Here is a 26,779-nt window from a genome sequence, read left to right on the forward strand (position 1 = left end):
CTGCTGCTACTAGAACTAGTGAGACTGAAGAAGCTGATCCTGAAATCACTGTAGCTGAATAGATAAAATCTCTGCCACTCTCTCAGCTAGCTATCCCATATCAACATCCCTCAAACTGAAAGTAGGCATGGTATGACTAGATAGGGGAACTCTAACCGAGGATCCTGCCTCAGGCTCTGAAATATAGTGAACAGCTGGACTCGACCTGGGCACAGGAGAAGCTGAACCCTCCCCCTCAGCATGCTCTTCATCCTCATCACTATCCTCCTCTACAGCATGACCCTTGGCCCACCGGCCATTCATTCTCACAAATCCTCTCCTTCTAAGAGAGTGGTTGTTGTAGGTGTCAGTGTATGACAGACTACAAATAGTCTCTCCATCAAAACTGACTCCATCCTCTCTAAAGATAACTGTGAGGGCCATACCATAGGGCAAGGGAGTCTTGGACCTGTTCAGGGCAAGGGAGCCTTGGACCTGTTCAGGGCATCCCTCATAGCATCAAACATCAAAAATGGAAGGTTCAGGGGAGACTCTAAAACAATATGGTGCATGAGATATATGTCTCTCCCTATCGTCAGATCATATCTTCCCCCTCTAGGAAAGAAAATTCTGAAAATCATATGGTGGAGCAGTCTCATCTCCACACTCAGATCCTTAGCTTCAATTTTTAGAAAACCTTTCACATCATCCCTCCCAAGTATGGTCCTAAGTCTAACTTTTTTTAGGCAGTTCATCCAAACAACTACCTTCACAGGGCATTTGAAGCAATCTACCTAGTCTTTGAGTATTTAAAATGATCTGAACACCTTTAATAGTAGATTTTAAGACTCCCTCAGAGAAAAATAGATTGGAATAAAATTTCTTCACCAAATCTATGTAAATTAGTTCGGACAAGCTCAAAAAGAATTTCCAACCTTGTTGAATTATCTTCTCCCCAATAGAAAATCTATCTTGCCTTAAAAATTTGAAATCAACATTCCTACCCAATGCAACTTTTCTAGCAGACAAGAGGATCTTACTTGGTGTCACAGGAGGTGAAGCATGGGGCGGCTCTTGAGTAATTTTCTTCCTTCTCTCCTCAGCCTCCAAGGATCTCACAGACTTTCTCTTTTGCGGCATCTTATCTTGGGGGCCATGATGCAAAAAGATAATGAAAAGGGGTCTAGAGAGTGGAGAAGGGTTTGATTGAACCGAAATCAAAGAGGAGAAGAGGGTTTTTGAGTGATTTCCCAAGGATTTGATGGCTAGAGCTTGAAGATTTAGAAAAACTGAAAATGACCCATGAGAAAGATGAATTTGGGAAGAATGAGTTTTGGTTTGGAGGGATTTTGAGGTTTTTGGGAGAGTAAGGATGTGGATTCTTGATTAGGATGAGAGGGAGAGGAGAAGGCTTGAGATTTAAGGTGTCCCAACTCTCTATTTTATTAAAAAATGATCGGGTGGGCTCACTTATAAGTGACCTACCCGCATGAATGAGAAGTCCCATGGGACGCCCCATTCTGGTCTCTTTCAGGTGATGGGAAAAATAATTTAAATAGAAAAAAATTAAGAAAAAAAATAAAAAATGATCACATCGAGTTAAAAAGGTCATGGAGGGTCTATGTAAATTTTGATATGATTTTTAATAAAAAATTTCAACGGATAAAAATCCAAGAAGGTATTTGAATAGTATTGAAGAATTTTTAAATGACTTGAAAAATCCTCAAAAAATGATAGATGGCTCCCAAAATTAGAATAATAAAATTAGAAATTTTTAGAAGAATTTTGAGAATGAAAATGTGATAGAAATTTAAATAAAAGGATCTAAGATGCCCAATTCTCTCCTAATTTTATAAAATTTATTTTCATTAAGGGCTTTAGTGAAAATGTCAGCTAATTGATTTTTGGTATTTATATATTCAAGCATTATATCATTATTTTGAATATGTTCTCTTATAAAATGATGTCTAATTTTAATATATTTTGACCTCAAGTGTTGAATTGAATTTTTGGTTAAATTGATGGCACTAGTGTTATCACATTTTATGGAAATATTTTTAAGTTCAATACCAAAATCCATGAGCTATTGCTTAATCCATAAGATTTGAGTACAGCAACTTCCAACTGCAATGTATTCGACCTTGGCTATAGACAGGACCATTGAATTTTATTTTTTGCTAAATCAAGAGATTAAGTTTACTTCTAAAAATTAGCAAGTTCTACTAGTACTTTTTCTATTAAGTTTACATCCAGCAAAGTCAGCATCTGAAAAATCTATTAAGTCTATAGATGATTATTTTGAAAACCAAAGACCTAGGTTTTGTGTTCCTTTTAAGTATCTAAAATTTTTTTTAATAGAATTTAAGTATGATTCTTTAGGGTTTGATTGATATCTAGCACACATACATACACTGAATATTATATCAGATCTACTTGCAGTCAGATATAATAAAGATCCTATCATGCCTCTATAAAGTTTTGTATCAACACTTTTACCATGCTTATCCTTTTCTAATTTATAGGAAGAGATGATAGAGGTACTTACAATTTTTGAGCTCTCCATTCTAAATTTTTTTAAAAGCTCTCTTACGTACTTACTTTGGGTGATGGAGATTCCTTCTTTTATTTGTTTGATCTGAAGTCTGAGGAAGAATGTGAGTTCTCTCATCATGCTCATTTCGAACTCTCTCTGCATAAGCATGGCAAATTCTTGACATATATTTTTATTAGTAGACTCAAATATAATGTCATCAATATATATTTGTATGACTAGAATTTCTTTATCTTTTCTTTTTATAAAAAGAGTAGTGTCAACTTTTTTTTTTGAAAAATTATTTTTTAATAAAAACTTATTTAATTTTTCATACCAAGCTCTAAAAGTTTGTTTTAATCTATATAATATTTTGTTTAATTTAAATACATCCATCTAAAATAAATTAAAATTCATAAAGCAAGCAAAAGCAAGTAGCATTCTTATAGCTTCTAATCTAGTAACAGGAGTAAATGTTTGATCAAAATCTGTTCCTTCTTGTTGATTATATCCTTTAGCAACTAATCTTACTTTATTTTTTATAACATTTTCGTCTTCATCTAATTTGCTTCTATATACCCATTTGGTTCCTATTATTGGGTGATTTTTAGATCTTCCAACTAGTATCCATATATTATTTCTTTTAAATTGATTTAATTCTTCTTATATGATAATTATTCAGTTATTATCTTTTTCAGCTTCATCTATTATTTTAGGATCTAAGTAAGAAACAAAAGCTATATAATTACAAATATCTCTAAGTGAAGATCTAATTCTTACACCTTGTGTCGGATCACCAATTATTAATTCTTTAGGATGATTGTGGACATACCTCTATTTTCTTGGAAGATTACCTGTATCTTGAGGTTGAATTTGAATATTCTGATCATTGATGTTTTCATCCATCTGATTTTTGTTTTATTGATCTGAGTCATTTAGAGTGAGCTCCTTCATTCCATCTTCTATGATACTTGCATCATCAGTACCTTCTTTCTTCTTTGATGGAAGGTCATTAGTTTTATCAAAAATAACATGAATTAATTTTTTCACTACTAGTGATCTTTTATTAAATACTCTAAAAGCTTTACTAGAAGTAGAGTAGCCAAGAAAGATAGCTTCATCAGATTTAGCATCAAATTTATCTAATCTATCTTTGCCATTATTCAAAACAAAACATCGACAACCAAAAATATGAAAATAACCTATATTAGATTTTCTATCCTTCCATAGTTCATAAAGTGTTTTCTTTAAAATAGATCTTATTAAGGTACGGTTTAGAATATAACATGCTGTGTTAATTGCTTCTGCCTAAAAGTACTTTAAGAGCTTGCTTTCACATAGCATAGTACGTGCTATTTCTTCTAGTATTTTATTTTTTCTTTCAACTACTCTATTTTGTTGTGGTGTTTTAGATGCTGAAAAATTATGATTTATGCCTTTTTCATCATAAAATTTTTTAAAATCTTTAATTTCAAATTCAATTCTATGATCACTTCGAATAGAAATAATTGGTAAATCTTTTTCATTTGAAACTTTTCGGCAAAACTTCGAGAATGTAGAAAATACTTCATCCTTAGAAGCTAAAAATAAAATCCAAGTAAAATATGAAAAATCATCAATGATTACAAAATCATATTTTTTTTCTCCTAGATTAGTTGTCCTTGTAGGACCAAATAAATCTTTATGCAAGAGTTCTAGAGGTTTAGAAGTTGAAACAATATTTTTAGATTTAAAGAAAACTCTTGTTTGTTTACCTAATTGACATGCATCATATATTTTATCTTTATCAAAACTAATTTTTGACAAACCAAAAAGCAAATCCTTTTTAATGATTTTAGAAAGTATGTGCATACTAATATGTGCAAGCCTACATTGCCAAAGCCAACTAGTCTCATTAATTTTAGCATTCATGGCCATAAGACATTGCATGCTTTGTAAAGAGAGATTATCCAAATCAATCATGTAAACATTGCCATGCCTATGTCCAATGAATCTAGTGCTAGCATCAGTGGGACTAGTTATAATGCACATAGATGATTCAAAAACTACTTTATAATCTTTATCACATAATTAACTAATACTTAACAGGTTATGTTTAAGACCATCTACAAGTAAAATATTTTCAATGCAAGTAGAGGGAGTGATACCAATATTACCGATACCAATAATTTTTTCTTTGCCATTATCTTCAAAAGTGACCATCCTTCCATTCTTGGCTTCCAATGTGATGAATTGTGATTTATCACCTGTCATGTGTCTTGACCATCCACTATCAAGATACCACTTCTTTTTTATTGCTTGGGATGCAAGACACACCTGCACACATGAGATCAAATTTTAACCTGAGGTACCCAAGCTAACTTGAATCGTTTAGGGTTAGTCACAATAGTTCCTTTTGGAACTTATATTTTCTTAACCTTTTTACCATTAAATTTATTTGATGAACATGTATATGCTTTATGCCCTACCATACCACATCTAAAATAAGCAATATTTGATAAATTTCTTATGGATTCATTGACAAAAATATTTTTGAAAGACTTTTATTTTCTTAGAGTTTTGTAGCCAAGTCCTGCTTTATCATATACAGCCTTTTGACTGTCAATAATCATCTGAAGTTTATTTGAACTTAAAGTAAATTTGTCAACTATAGATTTTAACTTTGATATATCTTCCTTTAGTTTTTGATTTTTTTTATAAGAGTTTTATTTTGACTAGAAAGTTCATCTTTTTCTTTTATTAGTGATTGGTTCTTTGGATCTAATTATTTATTTTTCTTATCAATTTCTTCTTTTTTCTTACTTAATTCATGATTTCTTGATTTTATATTTTTATTTTTAATTTTCAATTCTTTTAGGTCATTTAAGAGTTCATGAAAAGCTTCTAATAATTCATCATAAGTAAATTCAGGTTAAGTTTCAGATGATACCTCATTTTCGTGTGCCATAAAGTACAGGTTGGCTTCTTCTTAGATTTCTTCATCAGTGGTGGAATCGTCACTGTCACTCCATGTAGCCATCATGGCTTTCTTCTTCTTGAATTTTTTTTGGCCTTTCCTGAGCTAAAGGCATTCTGATCTGAAGTGGCCAAGCTTCTTGCACTCATAGCAAATTATGGGCTGCTCCTTTTCTTTCTCTTTACTTGGCTCCTCCTTAGCTGGTGGCCTTCTCTTGATCCCTTGTCTTTTCCTTCTCATGATCTGTTTGAATTTTTTAGTGATCAGGGCCAAGTCCTCATCTTTTTCACTATTGCCTGATTTTTTTGAGTCATTTTCTTCTTGAGCTGTTGACTTGAGGGCTATGGTCCTCTTTCTTTTGGTTTCCTCCTCAGTGTGCTGCTTCATGGTCAGTTCATGGGTCATGAGAGATCCAAGCAGTTCCTCCAATGGTAGAACATTCAAGTCCTTGGCCTCTTGGATTGTAGTGACTTTCACATCCCATGATCTTGGTAATGACCTGAGCACTTTTCTCACAAGATCACTGTTAGAGTAATATTTGCCAAGACTTTTTAAGTCATTTGTGATGTCAGTGAATTGAGTGAACATTTGAATTATTGATTCTTCAAGTTTCATTTTAGACAGTTCATAGTTGTGTATAAGCATATTGATTTTAGATTCTTTTACTTGGTTTGTGCCTTCGTGTGTGACTTCTAGCCTATCCTAAATTTCTTTAGCAGACATGCATGTGGAAATGCAATTAAATTCATTAGCATCCAAAGCATAATATAAAATATTCATGGCTTTAGTATTGAGCTAAGCTATTTTCTTATCAAAATCATCCCATTCACCTTCTAGCTTAGGGATAGATATGCCATCAATCAATTTGGTAGATGTGTATGGTTCATTTACTATGATACCCCATATGTCATAGTCAAGTACTTGAATGAAAATTTACATTCGAGCTTTCCAATAGGTGTAGTTTGACCCATTAAAAAGTGAAGGTCGATTTATGGATTGCCCCTTTGTTGCCCAGCTATGCAACCCAAGAGGGGGGGTGAATTGGGTTTCTAAAAAATTTTAAGCCCAACAGATAACTTATGAAGAACAAAACAATGGCTTTAAATCAATATTAATTAACTAAAGCAGTATTGCAAGGATATAATAAAGAAATAAGATAAAGCGATAAAGCACACCACAAACACAAGGATTTATAGTGGTTCGGTGCTAACCTTGCACCTACATCCACTCCCCAAGATCCCACTTGGGAATTTTAATCCACTATCCTTTGTATTCAACCCGAATACAAAACGTCGGAAACTCCGACACTAGCTATCCCAAGCTAGAATACAAGACGTCGGAAACTCCGACCCTAGCTATCCCAAGCTAGAACACTTGTTTCCCGGGTACAAGCAAACCCAAAACACTCCGATTTCAGGTTCGGATCAACCTTTCCTTGTTTTGGAAATCCTCCAAAAACAAGAGCAAAAACTCACAAAGAGTAAGAATATTTAGAGCACAGATGAATACAATAACAACTCCTTAAATGAGCAAATATAACAATAAAAGCTTTACTCAAATGAAGAACCCCTTTTTCAGATTTTCTCAAGATGAATGAACGGTTGAACGCTTGAGAAGAGGTTGATTGTTGATTGAAGATCTCTTGAAAGCTTTGAACGATCTCTAGATCAAGGTTGAAACGATAGGCGTGAAGAATTCTCTCCTTGAAAGATCTTCCTTTTCTCTTTCACAATCTCTCTGGTATATTGTGGATCCTCTCTCTTTTTCTATGGATATTTCGTTGATCTCAGGCTTTTTCTTGCAAATTTCGGATCCTCTCTTCTGTTCTTCTCTTTTTCTTCTTTTTCTCTTCACATTTGATTTCACGTTTGATCCGTTATTTAATCTGCAATTTCTTTCATCATTTAAAGCATTTTGTAGCATTAGAAGCAAGAGAAAACAATTTAGGCAGATAAAGAGCCGTTAGAGGATTTTTAGGAAGCATAAATGGCAATTAAAACGGGCAAAAAAATAGCCGTTGCTGACATTTCCCGTCGCAGGGGTCGACTCATGAGTCGACTCATGCATCAGGAGTCGACTCATGAGTCGACTTCTGTTGCAACAGACCAGAAGATCTGATTTCTGGATTTTTCGGCTCAAATCAGCAGAGGTCGACTCATGAGTCGACTCATGCCTTGTGGGTCGACTCATGAGTCGACTCACAGGTCGTGCCAAGCCAAAAATCCAGCGTGCCATGGGAATTTTTTTCGTGCCATTCAGCTCATAGTATCATGAGTTGACTCATGAGTCGACTCATGCACTTCAAACCTTCATAACTTCAAAAATATAAGTCCAAACACAATGAAATTTTCACCAATAGATTTCAAATCATTTGTTCTACCAAATGGTACTATCAAATCAGGATTTTAGTGAAATTACAATTTTGCCCTTGAAGAGCATAAGGACTTTTTCAATTTAAAATATTTGTATCCCTTCAATCTGCTTTGTAATCATCAAAATCAATCTAGGAGCAACAATCTCCCCCTTTTTGATGATGACAAAACATATGAACAAAAATATTTATGTTAATGCATTAATTTCAAAAGAATCCATTATAGGTGTATATGCTTGAAAAGAGTATAATTCTTTTGGCATGTAATATAAATGCAAAAATAGTTTGTCCATTTTCTTAAAGATTTGAAAAGGGTATTAGATCATTTTGAGTTCAAGATATTTCAGAGCAAGAGAAGATAAATAACTTTTTCTATGTATCAGAGCAAAAATAATTTTTACAATGATATCAGAAAAGATTTTATAATGTATCAGAGCAAGAAAATTTTTAATGTATCAGAGAAAATTTCATACAGTATCCGAGCAAATGTTATGATATTTTAGAGAAACCTTCACACTGTATCGGATCAAATGTTATCATGTATCAGATCAAGTTGAAAGAAATTATAGGATGTATCAGAGTAAAACAAATTTCTTATTGATGTCTCAAGGTGAGTAAAATTTCAAAAGCAAGTTTGAATATCAGAGCATATATATAAAAAATACTTATTTGCATTGTACTCATGATTTTGCTTTTGATGGATTAAAGTTCTGTCTGATACCAAATTTCTCTGTCTGATACCAAATTTCGATACCAAAATTTCTCAAGATTTTGTTTAATCTTTCAATCCTTGTTTTTTCTCCAATATTTGTTTAAATTTAATTTCTCCCCCTTTTTCTCATAATTTAGGGTTTTGCTTTTTGTCTAATTTCAATTTTTGTTTAATTTTAATTTCTCCCCCTTTTTGACATCATCAAACATAGTTAACTCTTTCTTTTCCTTTTCTGAAAATATTCTTTAATTTCTTCCTCTTTAGAGTTTTTCACAGATGTTTGCTCCCCCTTAATATAGCAATTATCAATAGCAAACAACAATAAGGAGAAGATAATATTTCAACAGATGTATCGGAGATTGAAATATAACCAAAATATAATTATTATAAAGAGGTAGAAATATAGGTAAAAGATGATTCCATTAAAATCATAATTGTTTCAATACATAAAATTCAACCAGCTAAATGTCAATACATGGCCCTAAGGTATAGATCCTAGAACAAGATACTAACTCCTAAGATCTAGATAAGTCAATGATCAGAGTCATCAGATATAGGGTGAGGAGATGATGGATCAGAAGTGCGTCCTCTACCCCGTCTGCCTCTGCCACGAGTGGAGGTGAGATGAACTGGGAGGCTGAGAACGCTGAGATATTAGGGCTGATATCATGAGTCTGATAGAATCAAGTACGTTCAGTGCTCTGGAAACAGATTGAAGTAGAGCAGTGAACTGGGTGGTAGCATGCTCACTCGATCCTCTGATCTCTTTCCTCAGTAGCTCATATCCACCTTCTAGTGCTCCTCTGAGCCTTCCAGCCTCTGCAGTGAGGTCTGTGACCTCAATAGTAGACTCCTGTGGCTGGGGATGGGCCAATGCAAGGACTTGCCCCTGCAAGTCAAGAACTCTGCCAGTAAGTCTCCAGACTGTATCCTCAAGCTGCTGTATCCTGACGGACTGATCTGAAATCATCTGAAATATAGTGGAGATGTGGGGAGTAATGGTCTGATCAGAAGAAGTAGCTTCAGGTGCAAAAGAAGTACTACTCCACTGGCTAGACAACAAAGAAGCCACACGCTGAGATATATGCTCGATCTGATCATCAGCCAGTCTGAACTCTGAATGAGGTGCTCTGCTCTCTGGCTGATACACTGGTGTGGGCATCCTAGTAAACTCAGAAGGACCAGCCTCAGTATCATGAATGAACTGGGTATCTGGTGAAGCTGCCCTGAAATCATGTACAGGAGAAGATGGACCTTCTTCTTCTACTCTGCCTTCAGTTCTGTCTTCAGCTCTTTCCTCAGCTCTCTCCTCAGCTCTTTCTTCAGAGCCCTTGATCCAACCACCAACAGTCTTTGTAATTCCCATTCGGTGTAGGCTGTGTTGGTTGAAAGTGTCCACATGTGAGAGCTTGGTAGGTGTCTCCCCCTCACAGCTAACTCCAAACCTCCTAAAAACTCTAGTAAGGGCCATACCATAAGGCAAGTGTGCCTTGGATCTGTTCAAAGTTTCTCTCATGGCCTCTATCATAAGTGTAGGGAGGTTTAGGGGGGTCTGAGTGATGATATGAAACATGACACATACATCTCTGCCAGATAGTAAGTCATGTCTACCACTCCTAGGAAAGAATAGTTTTGTCACAATCTGATGCAGGACCCTCATCTCAATGGACAGTAGCTTTGCTTCCAATTTGTTTAAACTTCCTGAAAAATCTTCTCTTAAGATAATTCTGATCCCTTCTTCTTTAATTGGGAGTTCCATATATGAGTATCCTTCACTAGGCAACTGAAGTATCTCTCCCAATATCCTAGAATCCAAACAGATGTCAATCTCCTTTACAGTTGAAGTCACAGACCCGTTTCCATAATTTAGGTTCTGGTAGAACTCTCTGACTAGATCAACATAGGTGACTTCCTTAAGAGAGCAATAAAGTTTCCATCCTTGATTTTTGATCTTGGTAGCAAAAGTAAAGCCTTCTTTTTCAAAGAACCGAAAATCTATATTTTTCTCGGTTTCTACTTTTCTATCAGAAAGAAGATTTACACTGGGGCTTATGGAGGGTTGAGAGGGACCTTGAGCAGGTACTGAAACTGGATTGGGAACAGTAGAAGACTGAGCATGCCTTTTCTTTCGAACAATTTCCTCAGGTTCTCGGATTGATTTCCTTCTTTGGGGAAGTTTTATCTTTGGAGCCATATCCAGACAAGAAGACTTGAATTCAGTGGAGGAGGGATCACAAAAGAGTAAAGAAGAATTTTGGTGGAGAAAAGAAGTGGATTTTGAATGAACGGTGAAGTTCTAGGGCACGTTCCACCCGCGCCTAACACTGCGAGAAAGCACAGAAAAATCCTTTTCAAGGAGGCGATTTTTGGTGGAGAGGAGGAGGGAGAATTGCCTCGAAATTAATCCTTGGATTTGGAGCAAAACAGAAGTTTGGAGAGGACGGCTTTCGGAAGAAGAACGACGAGAAGATGAGTCATCTCATAAATAGGTTTTCCCGATTTAAAAACAATGAACCTGATGGAAGTTGGTGGGATTAACAAGTTTGCCATTGAGTCGACTCATGGGGGTCGACTCATGAAGTTCAGAAAATCAGAAAAAATGCAAATAAATTCCAGAAAAATTCAAAATTTTGGGAGAAAGAATTTTGCTCAATGATAAGTTTTTAGAGTGATAAAACTGAGCTTTTGGAACCAGGATAATTGTTGAAAATTGAGCTCTAAGAGTTTTTGACATCTATTCTTTGAAAATTGAGAAATTTCAGATAAATGGATCTAGAATTCCTAGATTTCTCCTAATTTCACAGAATCTTTCCTCACTAAGGGCCTTTGTAAAGATATCAGCTAATTGATTTTCAGTGCAAACATATTCAAGAATTATATTTTTGTTTTGAAAATGTTCTCTTATGAAATGATGTCTTATCTCAATATGTTTAGATCTTGAGTGTTGTATTGGATTTTTAGATAGATTTATAGCACTTGTATTATCACATTTTATTGGTGTTTCATTAAGTTTGATTCCAAAATCTTCGAGTTGTTGCTTAATCCACAAGATTTGAGCACAACAACTTCCGGCTGCAATGTATTCGGCCTCAGCCGTAGACAGTGCCACCGAATTTTGTTTCTTGCTAAACCATGAGATTAGGTTAACTCCAAGAAATTGGCAAGTTCCACTTGTGCTTTTTCTATCTAATTTACATCCAGCAAAATCAGCATCAGAATATCCTAACAAATTAATTTGTGAGTCCTTAGAGTACCATAACCCTATAGTTTGTGTACCATTTAAGTATCTAAGGATTCTTTTAACAGCATTCAAATGAGATTCCTTAGGATTAGATTGATATCTTGCACATAAGCAAACACTAAACATGATATCCGGCCTACTTGCAGTTAAATATAATAATGAGCCAATCATACCTCTATGGTATTTTAAGTCTACGCTTTTACCTTCATCATCCTTGTCAAGCTTACATGAGGGACTCATTGGTGTGCCAATTGGTTTGCAGTTCTCCATTCCAAATCTTTTGAGTAGTTCCTTGGTGTACTTGCTTTGGGTGATGGAGATTCCCTCTTTTGATTGTTTGATTTGGAGTCCGAGAAAGAAAGTGAGTTCTCCCATCATGCTCATCTCGAACTCTCCCTGCATAAGCTTAGCAAAGTCTTGACAAAGGGATTCATTAGTAGACCCAAAAATTATGTCATCAACATAAATTTGTATAATTAGCATATCATTTTGGTTTCTTCTAATAAATAGGGTTGTGTCTACATTGCCTCTTGAGAAACCATTATTTAGTAGAAATTTGCTTAGCCTTTATACCATGCTCTAGGTGCTTGTTTTAGACCATATAAAGCTTTATTTAATCTAAAGACATGATTGGGAAAAGCATGATTTTCAAATCCAGGGGGTTGTTCTACATATACTTCTTCAGAAATATATCCATTTAAAAATGCACTTTTAACATCCATTTGAAATAGTTTGAATTTCATAAAGCAAGCATAGGCAAGTAGAAGTCTAATGGCTTCTAATCTAGCAACAGGTGCAAAGGTTTCATCAAAATCAATTCCTTCTTCTTGATTATATCCCTTAGCAACCAGTCTTGCTTTATTTCTAATTACATTTCCATGCTCATCTAATTTGTTTCTAAAGACCCATTTTGTGCCAATTATTGAATAATCTTTAGGTCTTTTCACTAAGGTCCAAACATTATTTCTTTCAAATTGACTGAGTTCTTCTTGCATAGCATTAATCCAGTTATGATCATTTTCAGCTTCTTCAAAAGTTTTAGGTTCAAGTTGAGATACAAAAGCACAATGATTAAGTACATCTCTAAGTGAAGAACGTGTTTTTACCCCATGCATAGGATCACTGATAATTAATTCCTTAGGGTGGTTGTGAACATACCTCCATTCCTTGGGTAAGTCATTTGTACCTTGAGGTTGTTCTTGAATTTCTTCACCTTTCTCATTTTGTTCATCTTCTTGATCCTTGTCTTCTGAAGTTGCTGAATCTTTCAGAGTGATCTCCTTCATACCTTCTATTAGTGGATCTGCATCATCAACACCCTCATTCTTCCTTGAAGGAAGATCGTTAGATTCATCAAAGACAACATGTATGGACTCCTCAACTACTAAGGTTCTTTTGTTGAACACTCTAAATGCTTTACTAGTGGAGGAGTAACCTAGAAGGATTGCTTCATCTGATTTTGCATCAAATTTACCAAGTTTTTCTTTGCCATTATTTAATACAAAACATCGGCAACCAAAAATATGAAAATATGCAATATTTGATTTTCTTTCTTTCCAAAGTTCATAGGGGGTTTTCTTTAAAAATTATCTAATTTAGTTAAATCATTCAAGTCTTCCATATAAATATTGCCATGCCTATGTCCTATAAATTTAATGCCATCGTTGATAGGACTAGTCACAATGCAAATAGATGATTCATATATCAAATATATGTAGTTTCAGATCTAAATAAAAATGCATCACATATACATCAAATTTCAGATCTAAAACTAAATTTACACATATCAAATATATATCTAAAAAATAATTAAAATATTTTAAAAATATCTTTTCAAAAATTGATTCACATCAAACTAGGACAACCTTTACAGTATAGGGGGTAAACCCTATATCAGGACAACCTTATATCAGTTTGATGTAAATTTTTAATCATTCTAATTTTAGAACATGCTAATTTTTAGATTTAAAAGGATTTGATTTAATTATGAAGATTCAAAAATGACTTTGTTTCCTTTATCACAAAATTGACTGATGCTAAGTAAGTTATGCTTTAAACCTTTAACTAGTAAAACATTCTCAATGTATTTGGAGGGAGTGATACCAATGTTACCTATCCCGATGATCTTTCCTTTGCCATTATCTCCAAAGGTGACCATCCCTCCATCCTTAGCATCAAGCGTGATGAATTGTGATTTATCACCAGTCATGTGTCTCGAGCATCCGCTGTCAAGATACCATTTCCTGTTTCCTTCTTGGGATGCTAGACACACCTGCAAGCACAGATCAAGTTTCTGTCTTAGGTACCCAAGCTTTCTTGGGTCCTTTCAGGTTAGTCAGAATGGTTCCTTTTGGAACCCATATTTTCTTTGTGTTTGCATATTTGTTAATAAGACATGTGTATGATTTATGTCCTATTCTTCCATATTTAAAACAAGTAATATTTGTAGGCTTTTTGCTTGAATAATTTGCATAAATATCCTTCAAAAATTTTTGTTTCTTCAGGGGTTTATAACCAAGTCCAGCCTTATCATATATAGCTTTCTGATTATCAAGGATCATATTTAGCTTGTTTGAACTTAAGGTGAACTTATCTACTATAGATTTCAGCCTGTTAATTTCATCCTTAAAGTTTTGATTTTCTTGAATCAATATGAATTTTTCAATTGAAAGAATTTCAGCTTGTTTCACTAAGGACTGATTTTCCAATTTCAGCTCTTTGTTTTTCTTCCCTAGTTTCTTTAATTCATCAATTGAATCATAGAAAGCTTCATGCAATTCTTCAAAGGTAAATTCACTAGTGGATTCAGAAGTTACCTCATTTTCATGTGCCATCAGGCACAGATTGGCTTGTTCGGTTGAGGTTTCCTCGTCGGAGCTTGAGTCATCACTCGCACTCCAGGTCGCCATCATTGCCTTCTTTTTGAATTTATTTGGACCTTTCTTCAATTGAGGACATTCAGATCTGAAATGTCCTGGCTTCTTGCACTCGTAGCATATAAGGGTTTGATCTTTCTCCTTTTCTATGCTTTGATCCCCTTTTGTGAATTTCTTTCTCATCCCCTGTTTCCTTTTTCTTAGAAACTCCTTGAATTTTCGGGTGATGAGAGCCATCTCCTCATCCTGATCTTCATCTTCAGAGTCATCTGTTTCATAATCAGGTGAAGTTGTGGATTTGAGGGCAATGGTTCTTTTCTTTTTGATTTCATCCTCTTGATGTTGCATCATGCTAAGTTCATGAGTCATCAAGGATCCAAGAAGCTCTTCTAGAGGTAGAGTGTTCAAGTCCTTTGCTTCTTGGATGGCAGTCACCTTGGCTTCCCAAGTTCTTGGCAGTGACCTGAGAATCTTCCTTACAAGTTCACTGTTAGTATAAGATTTGCCAAGACTCTTTAAACCATTGATTATATCAGTAAAACGAGTAAACATAGCAGTTATGGACTCATCATGCTCTATTTTGAACAACTCATATTTATGTACAAGCATGTTTATTTTAGACTCTTTTACTTGATTTGTTCCCTCATGGGTGACTTCTAACCTATTCCATATTTCTTTAGCAGATGCACAAGTAGAAATGCGATTAAATTCACTAGCATCTAGTGCACAATAAAGAACATTCATAGCTTTGGCATTTAATTGTGCCAATTTCTTGTCAACCTCATCCCATTCTTTCTCGGGTTTGGTTGACTCCTCACCATCTATAATCTTGGTGGGTGTGTGAGGACCATTCACTATGATACTCCACATATCATAGTCGAGTGCTTGTATGAAAATCTTCATCCGAGCTTTCCAATAGGTGTAATTAGACCCATTGAAAAGTGGAGGTCGGTTTGTTGATTGCCCCTCAGCTAGAGAAGTTCCAACATGGGTTGCCATAGATCTTTGGCTCTTTGATTGTTAGATCAAAGAAGGGCTAGAGCACTGGCTCTGATACCACTTGTTGCCCAGCTATGCAACCCAAGAGGGGGGGTGAATTGGGTTTCTAAAAAATTTTAAGCCCAACAGATAACTTATGAAGAACAAAACAATGGCTTTAAATCAATATTAATTAACTAAAGCAGTATTGCAAGGATATAATAAAGAAATAAGATAAAGCGATAAAGCACACCACAAACACAAGGATTTATAGTGGTTCGGTGCTAACCTTGCACCTACATCCACTCCCCAAGATCCCACTTGGGAATTTTAATCCACTATCCTTTGTATTCAACCCGAATACAAAACGTCGGAAACTCCGACACTAGCTATCCCAAGCTAGAATACAAGACGTCGGAAACTCCGACCCTAGCTATCCCAAGCTAGAACACTTGTTTCCCGGGTACAAGCAAACCCAAAACACTCCGATTTCAGGTTCGGATCAACCTTTCCTTGTTTTGGAAATCCTCCAAAAACAAGAGCAAAAACTCACAAAGAGTAAGAATATTTAGAGCACAGATGAATACAATAACAGCTCCTTAAATGAGCAAATATAACAATAAAAGCTTTACTCAAATGAAGAACCCCTTTTTCAGATTTTCTCAAGATGAATGAACGGTTGAACGCTTGAGAAGAGGTTGATTGTTGATTGAAGATCTCTTGAAAGCTTTGAACGATCTCTAGATCAAGGTTGAAACGATAGGCGTGAAGAATTCTCTCCTTGAAAGATCTTCCTTTTCTCTTTCACAATCTCTCTGGTATATTGTGGATCCTCTCTCTTTTTCTATGGATATTTCGTTGATCTCAGGCTTTTTCTTGCAAATTTTGGATCCTCTCTTCTGTTCTTCTCTTTTTCTTCTTTTTCTCTTCACATTTGATTTCACGTTTGATCCGCTATTTAATCTGCAATTTCTTTCATCATTTAAAGCATTTTGTAGCATTAGAAGCAAGAGAAAACAATTTAGGCAGATAAAGAGCCGTTAGAGGATTTTTAGGAAGCATAAATGACAATTAAAACGGGCAAAAAAATAGCCGTTGCTGACATTTTCCGTCGCAGGGGTCGACTCATGAGTCGACTCATGCATCAGGAGTCGACTCATGAGTCGACTTCTGTTGCAACAGATCAGAAGATCTGATTTCTGGATTTTTCGGCTCAAATCAGCAGAGGTCGACTCATGAGTCGACTCATGCCTTGTGGGTCGACTCATGAGTCGACTCACAGGTCGTGCCAAGCCAAAAATCCAGCGTGCCATGGGAATTTTTTTCGTGCCATTCAGCTCATAGTGTCATGAGTTGACTCATGAGTCGACTCATGCACTTCAAACCTTCATAACTTCAAAAATATAAGTCCAAACACAATGAAATTTTCACCAATAGATTTCAAATCATTTGTTCTACCAAATGGTACTATCAAATCAGGATTTTAGTGAAATTACGATTTTGCCCTTGAAGAGCATAAGGACTTTTTCAATTTAAAATATTTGTATCCCTTCAATCTGCTTTGTAATCATCAAAATTAATCTAGGAGCAACACCCTTGAATAGAGAAGTGCCAAATTGGGCTGTCATAGATTTTTAGCTCTTGATGGTTAAATCAAGCAAGAACTAGAGCATCAGGCTCTGATACCACTTATTGTCCAGATATGGAGCTCAAGAGGGGGGGTGAATTGGATCTTTTTAAAATTTTAAAGATTGAACTACTTAAGCAATGTGCTAAGATGAAGAGTGAAGTGTATCAACTTGCAATATAAATAAAATCAAACACATATAAGAAGTAAGTAAGTAATGAGCACAAAGAACAAGATAAGAGAGCCAAGCACAATAAACACAAGGGATTTATAGTGGTTCGATACCAACCTTACATCTACATCCACTCTTCAAGTCTCTACTTGAGAATTCAATCCACTAAATGAATAACAATGGATTACACCACGTCGGATACCTCTGATCCTTGCCTTCTAAGCAAGAATACTTATTTTCTGGATACAAATCAACCCTCAACACTCTGATTCAGGGTTTGGATCAATCCAAACAAGTTTTAGAAATCTCTAAAACTCAAACACCCAAAAATTATTTGAGAAAAATAGAGTATACAAATTTCAGCACACAAACCCCTTAAATACACATAATAAAAGTAATAGAAATATAATATTTAAAGGGTGGAAGCTTTTGCTGTTCACTCTCAATGAATTCTACACTTGATTGCTGCTAGAGAGTGGTTAGTAAAGTACTTAAATTCTTCAATCTCTTTCTTAGGGATGAAAATAGCTTTTCTCGAATTTAATCTTTTAGCTTGCAAAATTCTTATAATTTTTTACTTGAATAGAGCATTTATAGTTGCCGTTTACCCTTGAGAATATCTTAGGATTGGTTTAGAGCCATTGGAGTTTGTTTAATGCACATAAATGCATCAAAAAATAGATTGAAAACTAGCCATTACGTAGATCACCCAGAAGGGGACATCCCACTGGCATTGGGGCATCCCAAATGGCTAGACAAAAAGTCTTACTTTCTATTTTGGTCTCAGGGTCTCAAGGGGTATCCCATAGGGCATCCTAATTGTTGGTGCAGAATTTCATCGAAGTTGGAGTTGCTGGAGTCGAGATGACCGCGGTCACCGTCGGGACCTGCAAGGGAAGTCTAAACCAGAGTTGGGGGTGCTCCGGCAAGACCCTCCGACGCTCAAGTCAGTATTCTATTTCAACAGAAATGGAGTGCTCGAGTGAAAATTTTAGCAGAGTTTTGAGATAGAGTTTTTGAGCTTAGAGAAGAACGTATCTGGGGGTCCCTTTTTATAGATGGAGTGTATAACTAATTCACAGTGATGTCTGTAACCGTCTGGTAGTGGGCTGTTCAGAGCTGTCCAGAGTTTGTTATGGAGAGTAGTGGCGTCAGGGGTCGTTTAGAGCCACGTGGAGTTTGTTACGGAGAGTAGAGTGGTGTCCGTTGTCGCGACTTGCCAGAGGGTAGTGGAGCCCAGAGATTGGAGCGGTGTCCGTTGTCGCGACTTGCCAGAGAGTAGTGGACCCACACTGAATTCGTTGCAGAGAGTGGAGCAGAGTAGTGGCCATTATCGTGACTTCACCAGAGAGTTCAAATCTGTCGGTTGGAGCTTGGTTGGGACATCTGATGGAGCGAAATGGCTCTCTATCCCATCGATCTGGGAGAAGCTCGGATGTCTCCGAAGCTGCTGATGAGTCTACTATTATCGGATACCTTAGGCGCTGATACTACAGGTGGGAGTCATCTACTGTAGAAGCTCGGATGGAGACTTTCCATTGGTGAAGCCCGATAGGAGTCCGATTGCTAGAGAAGTTCGTTTGGGATTTGCCTGATGTGAAAGCTCGTCTGAAGATGATCCACCGGAGAAGTTCGGTTTCATGAAGGATCTGGCGGAGGGTCGGCCGGCAATGGACTTCGGATGGCACTGGGGAGGTTCGGCAGACATCGGAAGCGATCGATCATTGTAAGAATCCAGCTGCCGGAGTCCATCCATCGTAGAAGCTTGTCTGATATCCATCCGCTATGGAAGTTTGGTCGAGGTTTGATTCTTGTAGAAGGCTGAAAGGAGACCGCTTATTGTAGAAGCTCGATCGAGGATCGATTGTCGTGGGAGCTCAGAGTAGTGATCTGACCGGTGGGTCCTGTCCCACTGTAGAAGCTTGTCTGGGATCCGGCTACGAAGAAGCTCGGCTGAAGTCTACCTGTAATGGAAGTTCGAAAGAGACATGTTCACAGAAGGGGCTCAAATGGAATTTGCTTACAGTAGAGATCTGGAGTAGAGCACCCGCTGTAGGAGTTTGGAGTAGACCACTCATAGTAGAAGTTCAGAGCAGACCGCTCGCCGTAGGAGTTCGGAGCAGACTGCTCACTGTAGGAGTTCGGAGTAGACTGCTTGTAGTAGAAGTTCAGCTCTCACAGGAGCCCAGTTAGAATCTTGAAGGCGGTCGACCGTTGTAGAAACTTGGATGGAGTTCGATTACTGTAGAAACCTCGTTGTCGAAGAAGCTCGGATATTGATGAAGTCCGGAAGGAGTTCGGAGAATAGTTGATCACCGTAGAAGGTGTTGTGATTCAGGTGGTGTGCCCAAGGCCTAGGGGACCAAGGCTAAGGCCAAGGTCCATCATTCATGAGGGCTTCATGGAGGCTCTAGGGCTAGTTGGGCCCTAGGTTGAAAGGCTGTGGGCCTTTCGGGTTCTTGAGGTCTAGGTTATGTGGGCCTCAAGGGACCAACTCTTTATGGGCCAGGTCTGGGTCCAGGATAGGTGAGATTAGGTCGAGTCATGGGTGTACATGGACTTGGGTTAACCTAATCTCCCATAGAGTTGGTCAAGGGAGTTTTGGGTTTGGGTCACTTGACCCTGTGTTTATATATATATGCATTGTATAGGTTGATTAAGCCAAGGAATACAAGAAACCATTTCTCCCAAGTCTCTCTCTCTCTTCTCCCTCTCTCTCCAGCTCTTCTCCATGCCCCAGGAGCAAGAAACCCTAGGGTTTCTTGCCGCCAGGCCCAAAAAGGAAAGAAAAGCAAAGGAGGTGCTAGTCCCTCCTCTCTAGCAGCCGCCAATCAGATCCCTCTCTCCCTCTCTTGAAGCTGCCCAAGCACCAGGTCCAGGACCTAAAATCTCTTGCGAAGAGGTTAATACAAGTCCCTCTCAGATCTGGAGTTGATCTGAGGTCGTTTGAGGTGCGGGTGAGATCTCCATCAACAGATCTACAGGAAAGGCTGCAGCAGGACAGATCTGCAAGATCTGTCTCCATCTACCTTCTTTCCTATCTAGAATGCCCCAATTCAAGATCTATAAATTGAAAGATCTCGGTCCAGGTTTGATCTGGTTGGGTACCAGATCTTGGATTTTTTAGAGGTGATTTCAGAGGCATTCTTCATCTGGAATGAAAGGCTGATGAAGAAGATAGCAACCAGGCTGATTTCGTCAAGGGCCTTTAATCGTGTCCAGAAGTCTCCAGATTTTTTCGTTGCTGGTTCTGCTGTACCCAAGGTCTGTGGGAGGAGCTGAAATCATGCTCCAATAGTTGGTATCAGAGCCACGGTGGTGAGGAAGCGGTTCCAAGCACGAGAAGTTGAAGATCCCAAGTGCTGAAAATTTTCAGCAAGGTACCATCAAGGTATATTCTACACTTCTTGATTTTATATTGCTTGTTTGGCTTGGATCCAGTCATGGGCAGCAATATGAAGGTCGATTTCAAGAAGTTTGATGGCAAAAAAAATTTTTCCATGTGGAAAATCCGGGTGGAGGATCTTCTGGTGCTAGCAGATCTGGATCAGGCTTTGGATGAGAAGCCTGAGGGAATGACAGATAGACAGTGGGCATCATTGGAGAAGAAAGCATGCTCGGTGATCAGAGGATGTTTGATGGATGTGGCATTGTATTCGGTGCTGGAAGAAAAGACCCCGAAGGGCCTTTGGTCGAAGTTGCACACCATGTATATGGGGAAGAATATGTGCAACAAGTTAATGCTGAAGAAGAGGTTGTACAGTCTTCGGATGCAGGAGGGATCTGATGTGATTGGCCACATTCAGAGGTTCGACCAGTTGTGCACGGAGTTGATGAATATTGAGGTGAAGCTGGATGAGGAGGACAAGTCCCTGTTGCTTTTGTGTTCACTACCAAGATCATATGACTCTTTGGTGACCACACTGCTCTACGGCAAGAAGACTCTGGAATATGAGGACATGGTCTCGGTGCTGAGGTCTAATGAGCAGAGAAAAAAGTTGACCAAAGATCGGGCTCCCCAGGAGGGTTTGGTAGTAGGGGAGAGGACAGGTAGAGGCAGAGGCAGAAGCAAGTTCAAAGGGCGGTCCAAGTCCAGGAAGGAAAAGAAAGAGGTGAAATGCTTCAAGTGCAACGAGTTCGGGCACTTCAAGCGAGAATGTCCACTATGGAAGAGCAAGAAGGGAGAAAGAAGTGGCTCAAAATCAGTGAGTGCAATTGCTGGGCAGCAGGTGGAGGATGATCTACTTGTGGTATCAGATGGTCACAGGCATTACACAGAGGAGTGGACACTAGACTCTGCATGCACACATCACTACACACCACACAGGTCTTGGTTTGCGACATACACCAAGATAGATGAGGGATCAGTGACTCTAGGCGACAATCATCCTTGCAAGGTGGCTGGAATAGGGACAGTCAGGGTGAGGATGTTTGATGGGATTGTGAGGACATTGACAAATGTAAAGCACATCCCGGAGCTGGAAAAGAATCTGGTGTCATTTGGCTACTTGGAGCGCAGTGGATACAGCTTCAGCAGTAGGGCTAGAAGCAGAGTACTGAACATCTCCAATGGAGCTATGGTAGTGATGAGAGGCAGGAGGTTGGACAATAATCTCTATCGCATGGAGGGATCTATGGTGATCGGAGAGTCTGATGCAGCAGCTACAGCACAGGACCAGCAGGGGGTTTACAGGATGTGGCACTACCGCCTAGGCCATATGGGTGACAAGGGGCTGAGGGAGTTGAGCAGGAGAGGACTCATCTCTGATCTGGAGGATGGTGATACAGGAGAGATCTGTGAGCCTTGCCAAATGGGAAAGTAGAGGAGAGTTCAGTTCAACATCAGTACAGCCAGCAGTGCAGCCCCTCTGGAGTTAGTACACACGGATGTGTGGGGACTAGCCCCAGTTTCAGCTAGGAATGGGGCCAGATACTTCATGACCCTGATTGATGATTTCTCAAGAAAACTCTAGATTTACTTCATGAGAGAGAAGTCAGAGGTCTTCAACAAGTTCAAGATCTGAAGAGCTGAGGTGGAGAAGGAGCAGGGGAGGAGCATGAAGTGTCTGAGGTCAGACAATGGCAGGGAGTACACCAGCAGAGAGTTCCAGGATTACTGTGAGGAGTGTGGGATCAGGAGACACTTCTCAGTTAAGGGGACTCCACAGCAGAATGGGGTGGTCGAGAGGATGAACATAATACTTCTGGAAAAGGCACGATGCATGAGGCTGCAGGTAGGGCTTCCAAAGGAGTTCTGGGTTGACACAGTTGACGCAGCAGGTTACTTGGTCAATCGGTCACCTCACACCAGGTTAGATGGCAGGCTTCTAGAGGAGGTGTGGTCTGGGAGGACAGTTGGGCTGGGCCATCTATGGGTACTTGGGTGCACGGCCTATGTGCACATTGGAGCTGGTGAGCAGAGCAAGCTAGACGCCAGATCACGCAAGATGGTGTTTCTAGGCTATCTGCGAGGAGTTAAGGGATACAGGCTGTGGGATCCCTTGGAAAAAAAGGTCATCATTAGTCGGGATGTGACTTTTGATGAGGAGTCAGTCCTACGGAGGCGAGCAAGCATGGAGGTGCAGCAGGAGTAGGAGGAGGTCCAGCAGGGCGCTGCTGGACAGCTTACCTCTTTTATTTTGCCTCTTGCAGGTACTACTGGAGGACATGACATTCAGGTGGAGTACCTACCTAAAGTGTCTCCATAGGTGGAGAGGACTCGGATGGATGATCGAGGTAGAGAGGTCCAACAGGAGCGAGCTGGACCGAGGACTGATATCGGTGTTGCCCTACACAAGCCCAAGAGGACCATCAGGCAACCAGACCGATATGGCTTCGAGGAGATGCTGTCATATACCCTGGTGATAGCGAATGGAGATTCATACACTTATCAGGAGGCTATTGAGAGCCAGGACAGAGAGCGGTGGGTCCAAGCGATGTCCGAGGAGATGCAGTCTCTCCACCAGAACCAGACGTGGCGATTGATGCAGTTGCCACAGGGGAAGAGGCCCATTGGCTGCAAATGGGTCTACAGTCGCAAGGAAGGGCCTTCAGAGCAGGGAGGTATCAGATTCAAGGCGAGGTTAGTGGCCAAGGGATACTCCCAGAAGGAAGGCATTGACTTCAGCGAGGTCTTCTCTCCCATCGTCAGACATACTTCCATCAGAGTGCTACTGAGCATTGTAGCAGCTCAGGATTTAGAGCTGGAGCAGATGGATGTCAAGACGGCGTTCCTCCATGGGCATTTGGAGGAGAGGATTTACATGGAGCAACCATCCAATTTTAGGGATCCAGGATCAGAGGGAAAGGTATGCTTGTTGCAGAAGTCACTGTACAGGCTGAAGCAGTCGTCGAGGCAATGGTACAAGTGGTTCGACTCCTATGTGTGCAGCATTGGACTTTCCAGGTGCAAGTATGATCCCTGTGTTTATGTTCAGTCTCTTGAGGATGGTTCTAGGCTGTTCCTACTCTTGTATGTGGATGACATGCTTATAGAATGCAAGAGTAGGAAGGTTGTGCAGGATCTGAAGGCATCCTTATCTCGGGAGTTTGAGATGAAGGATTTGGGCCCTGCAAGGAAGATCCTAGGCATGGAGATTTTCAGAGACCGAGCCCGGAGGGTGCTGCATCTATCTCATGGGGGCTACATACAGAAGGTCTTAGAGAGGTTCGGGATGAAGGAAGCAAAGCCGGCAGAGCTGCCACTTGCCGGTCACTTCAGACTCTCGAAGACCATGGCACCACAGACTGAGGTGGAGGCTCAGGAGATGGAGACGGTCCCTTATATTTCAGGAGTTGGGAGCTTGATGTATGCGATGGTCTGTTGTAGGCCAGATATCGCTCATGCAGTGAGTCAGATTAGCAGGTTCATGGCGCAGCTTGGCAGGGAGCACTGGAGGGCTCTGAAGTGGATATTCAGATACCTGGCGGGTTCAGTTGGAGTTGGCATCTGCTACGGACAGCGAGGAGGTGCAGTGGGATACTCTGACATGTCCAGTGAGGCTCAGGGGCTGATTGACGGTTATATAGATGCAGACTTCGGTGGAGATGTGGATACCCGGAGGTCTACGACAGGCTTCATCTTTAGCCTGTATGGAGGTCCTATTTCTTGGAGATCGATTCTGTAGCCTATCATAGCCCTATCCACTACAGAGGCAGAGTACATCGGGCTGACAGAAGCAGCTAAGGAGGTAATTTGGCTGAAAAGTTTGGTGATGGAGATGGGCCTTACTCAGGAGGCCATTAGGGTACACTGTGACAGCCAGAGTGCACTTCCATTAGCACAGAACTCAGTCTATCATGCAAGGACAAAGCACATCGACATTCGGTATCATCGGATCAAGGAGCTTGTGGAGGATGGTGAGGTGGAGCTGGTAAAGGTACACACCAAGGAGAATCCAGCTGATGCACTTACGAAGGTACTTCCACGAGACAGCTTTTAGAGATGTGTTGAGCTGATGCGGCTGATGGACAGAGTGGAGCTGGTTGAGGCCTTGGGACATCAAGGTGGAGATTGTTGTGATCTAGATGGTGTGCCCAAGGCCCAGGGGACCAAGGCTAAGGCCAAGGTCCATCATTCATGAGGGCTTCATGGAGGCTCTAGGGCTAGTTGGGCCCTAGGTTGAAAGGCTGTGGGCCTTTCGGGTTCTTGAGGTCTAGGTTATGTGGGCCTCAAGGGATCAACTTTTTATGGGCCAGGTCTGGGCCCAGAATAGGTGAGATTAGGTCGAGTCATGGGTGTACATGGGCTTGGGTTAACCTAATCTCCCATAGAGTTGGTCAAGGGAGTTTTGGGTTTGGGTCACTTGACCCTGTGTTTATATATACATGCATTGTATAGGTTGATTAAGCCAAAGAATACAAGAAACCATTTCTCCCAAGTCTCTCTCTCTCTTCTCCCTCTCTCTCCAGCTCTTCTCCATGCCCCAGGAGCAAGAAACCCTATGGTTTCTTGCCGCTAGGCCCAAAAAGGAAAGAAATGCAAAGGAGGTGTTAGTCCCTCCTCTCTAGCAGCCGCCAACCAGATTCCTCTCTCCCTCTCCTGCAGCTGCCCAAGCACCAGGTCCAAGATCTAAAATCTCTTGAGAAGAGGTTGATACAAGTCTCTCTCAGATCTGGAGTTGATCTGAGATCGTTTGAGGTGCGGGTGAGATCTCCATCAACAGATCTACAGGAAAGGCTGCAGCAGGACAGATCTGCAAGGTCTGTCTCCATCTACCTTCTTCCCTATCTAGAATACCCCAATTCAAGATCTATGAATTGAAAGACCTCGGTCCAGGTTTGATCTAGTTGGGTACCAGATCTTGAATTTTTTAGAGATGATTTCGGAGGCGTTCTTCATCTGGAACGAAAGGCTGACGAAGAAGACAGAAACCAAGCTGATTTCGTCAAGGGCCTCTAATCGAGTCCAGAAGTCTCCAGATTTGTTCGTTGCTGGTTCCGCTGCACCCAAGGTCCATGGGAGGAGCCAGAATTGTGCTCCAATAGAAGGTCGGCTGACAGTGAGGCCTAGAGAGCCTTTGGAGCGGCACGGTAGATGGATGGAGAAGCTCATTATTGGAGAAGTCCGGAAGCTCGGACGGTCGGGGGGGTTCAGAGAGATGCCACACAAGGTCGGAAGCCAGAGAAGCCTTGGAAGGGTCGGTCTTTTACAAACTTCGACCGGGGGGTATTTTATACCCAACACCAATCCCCCTACTTTCGAGTTCGGGTTTCGAATGAAGGATGTACAGAGAAATTCTCACGGCTGAAGTTGCTTCCCTCGATTTTTGCACTCGATGGTTGTCAGATATTTTGACGTTCGGCACGCTGGTACTAGAGGCTTTTCTGAAAAGATTTCTTCTTTTTAGAATTCTCGTCGGAGCGTGGCTCTAGGTATGGTGCAATAATAACTTTGTCAGCTGTCAGCCATTTTCAACAGTCTATCAAGGTGAGTGGGACACGCAGCGAGTGCAAGCCGGCCAGAGGAGATCCGTAATCATTATTGCACCGGATCTCAGAGTCTATTTAAACACGTTCTCCTCCTTCAGGGGTCTCACTTTGCCTGAGAGAATCCCTCGATTCCCCTCCTCTTCCCCAAGAGCTCCAACTTCCTCTAGCATCCTTCTCGGCCTTAGGCATCTTTCGGGTCGACTTCCATCGTCCTTGCCGTCTTCCTGCACTCCTGGGGTCGATCTAGGTTAGTTCTGAAACTTCTTGTCATTTTTCTATCCTTTCTTCTTCGTATTCTGTTCGTTTAGCTTCCTCGAGGGCCTGTTTGCTATTTTTTCTGATTTTTTCAGGATTTTGTGGCTTCCATTTGATCCAAAATATCTTCTGATATCTCCTCTTCTAGCAG

The sequence above is a fragment of the Elaeis guineensis genome, chromosome 15 (assembly GCF_000442705.2).
Source record: "Elaeis guineensis isolate ETL-2024a chromosome 15, EG11, whole genome shotgun sequence".
NCBI classification, from domain to species: Eukaryota; Viridiplantae; Streptophyta; class Magnoliopsida; order Arecales; family Arecaceae; genus Elaeis; species Elaeis guineensis.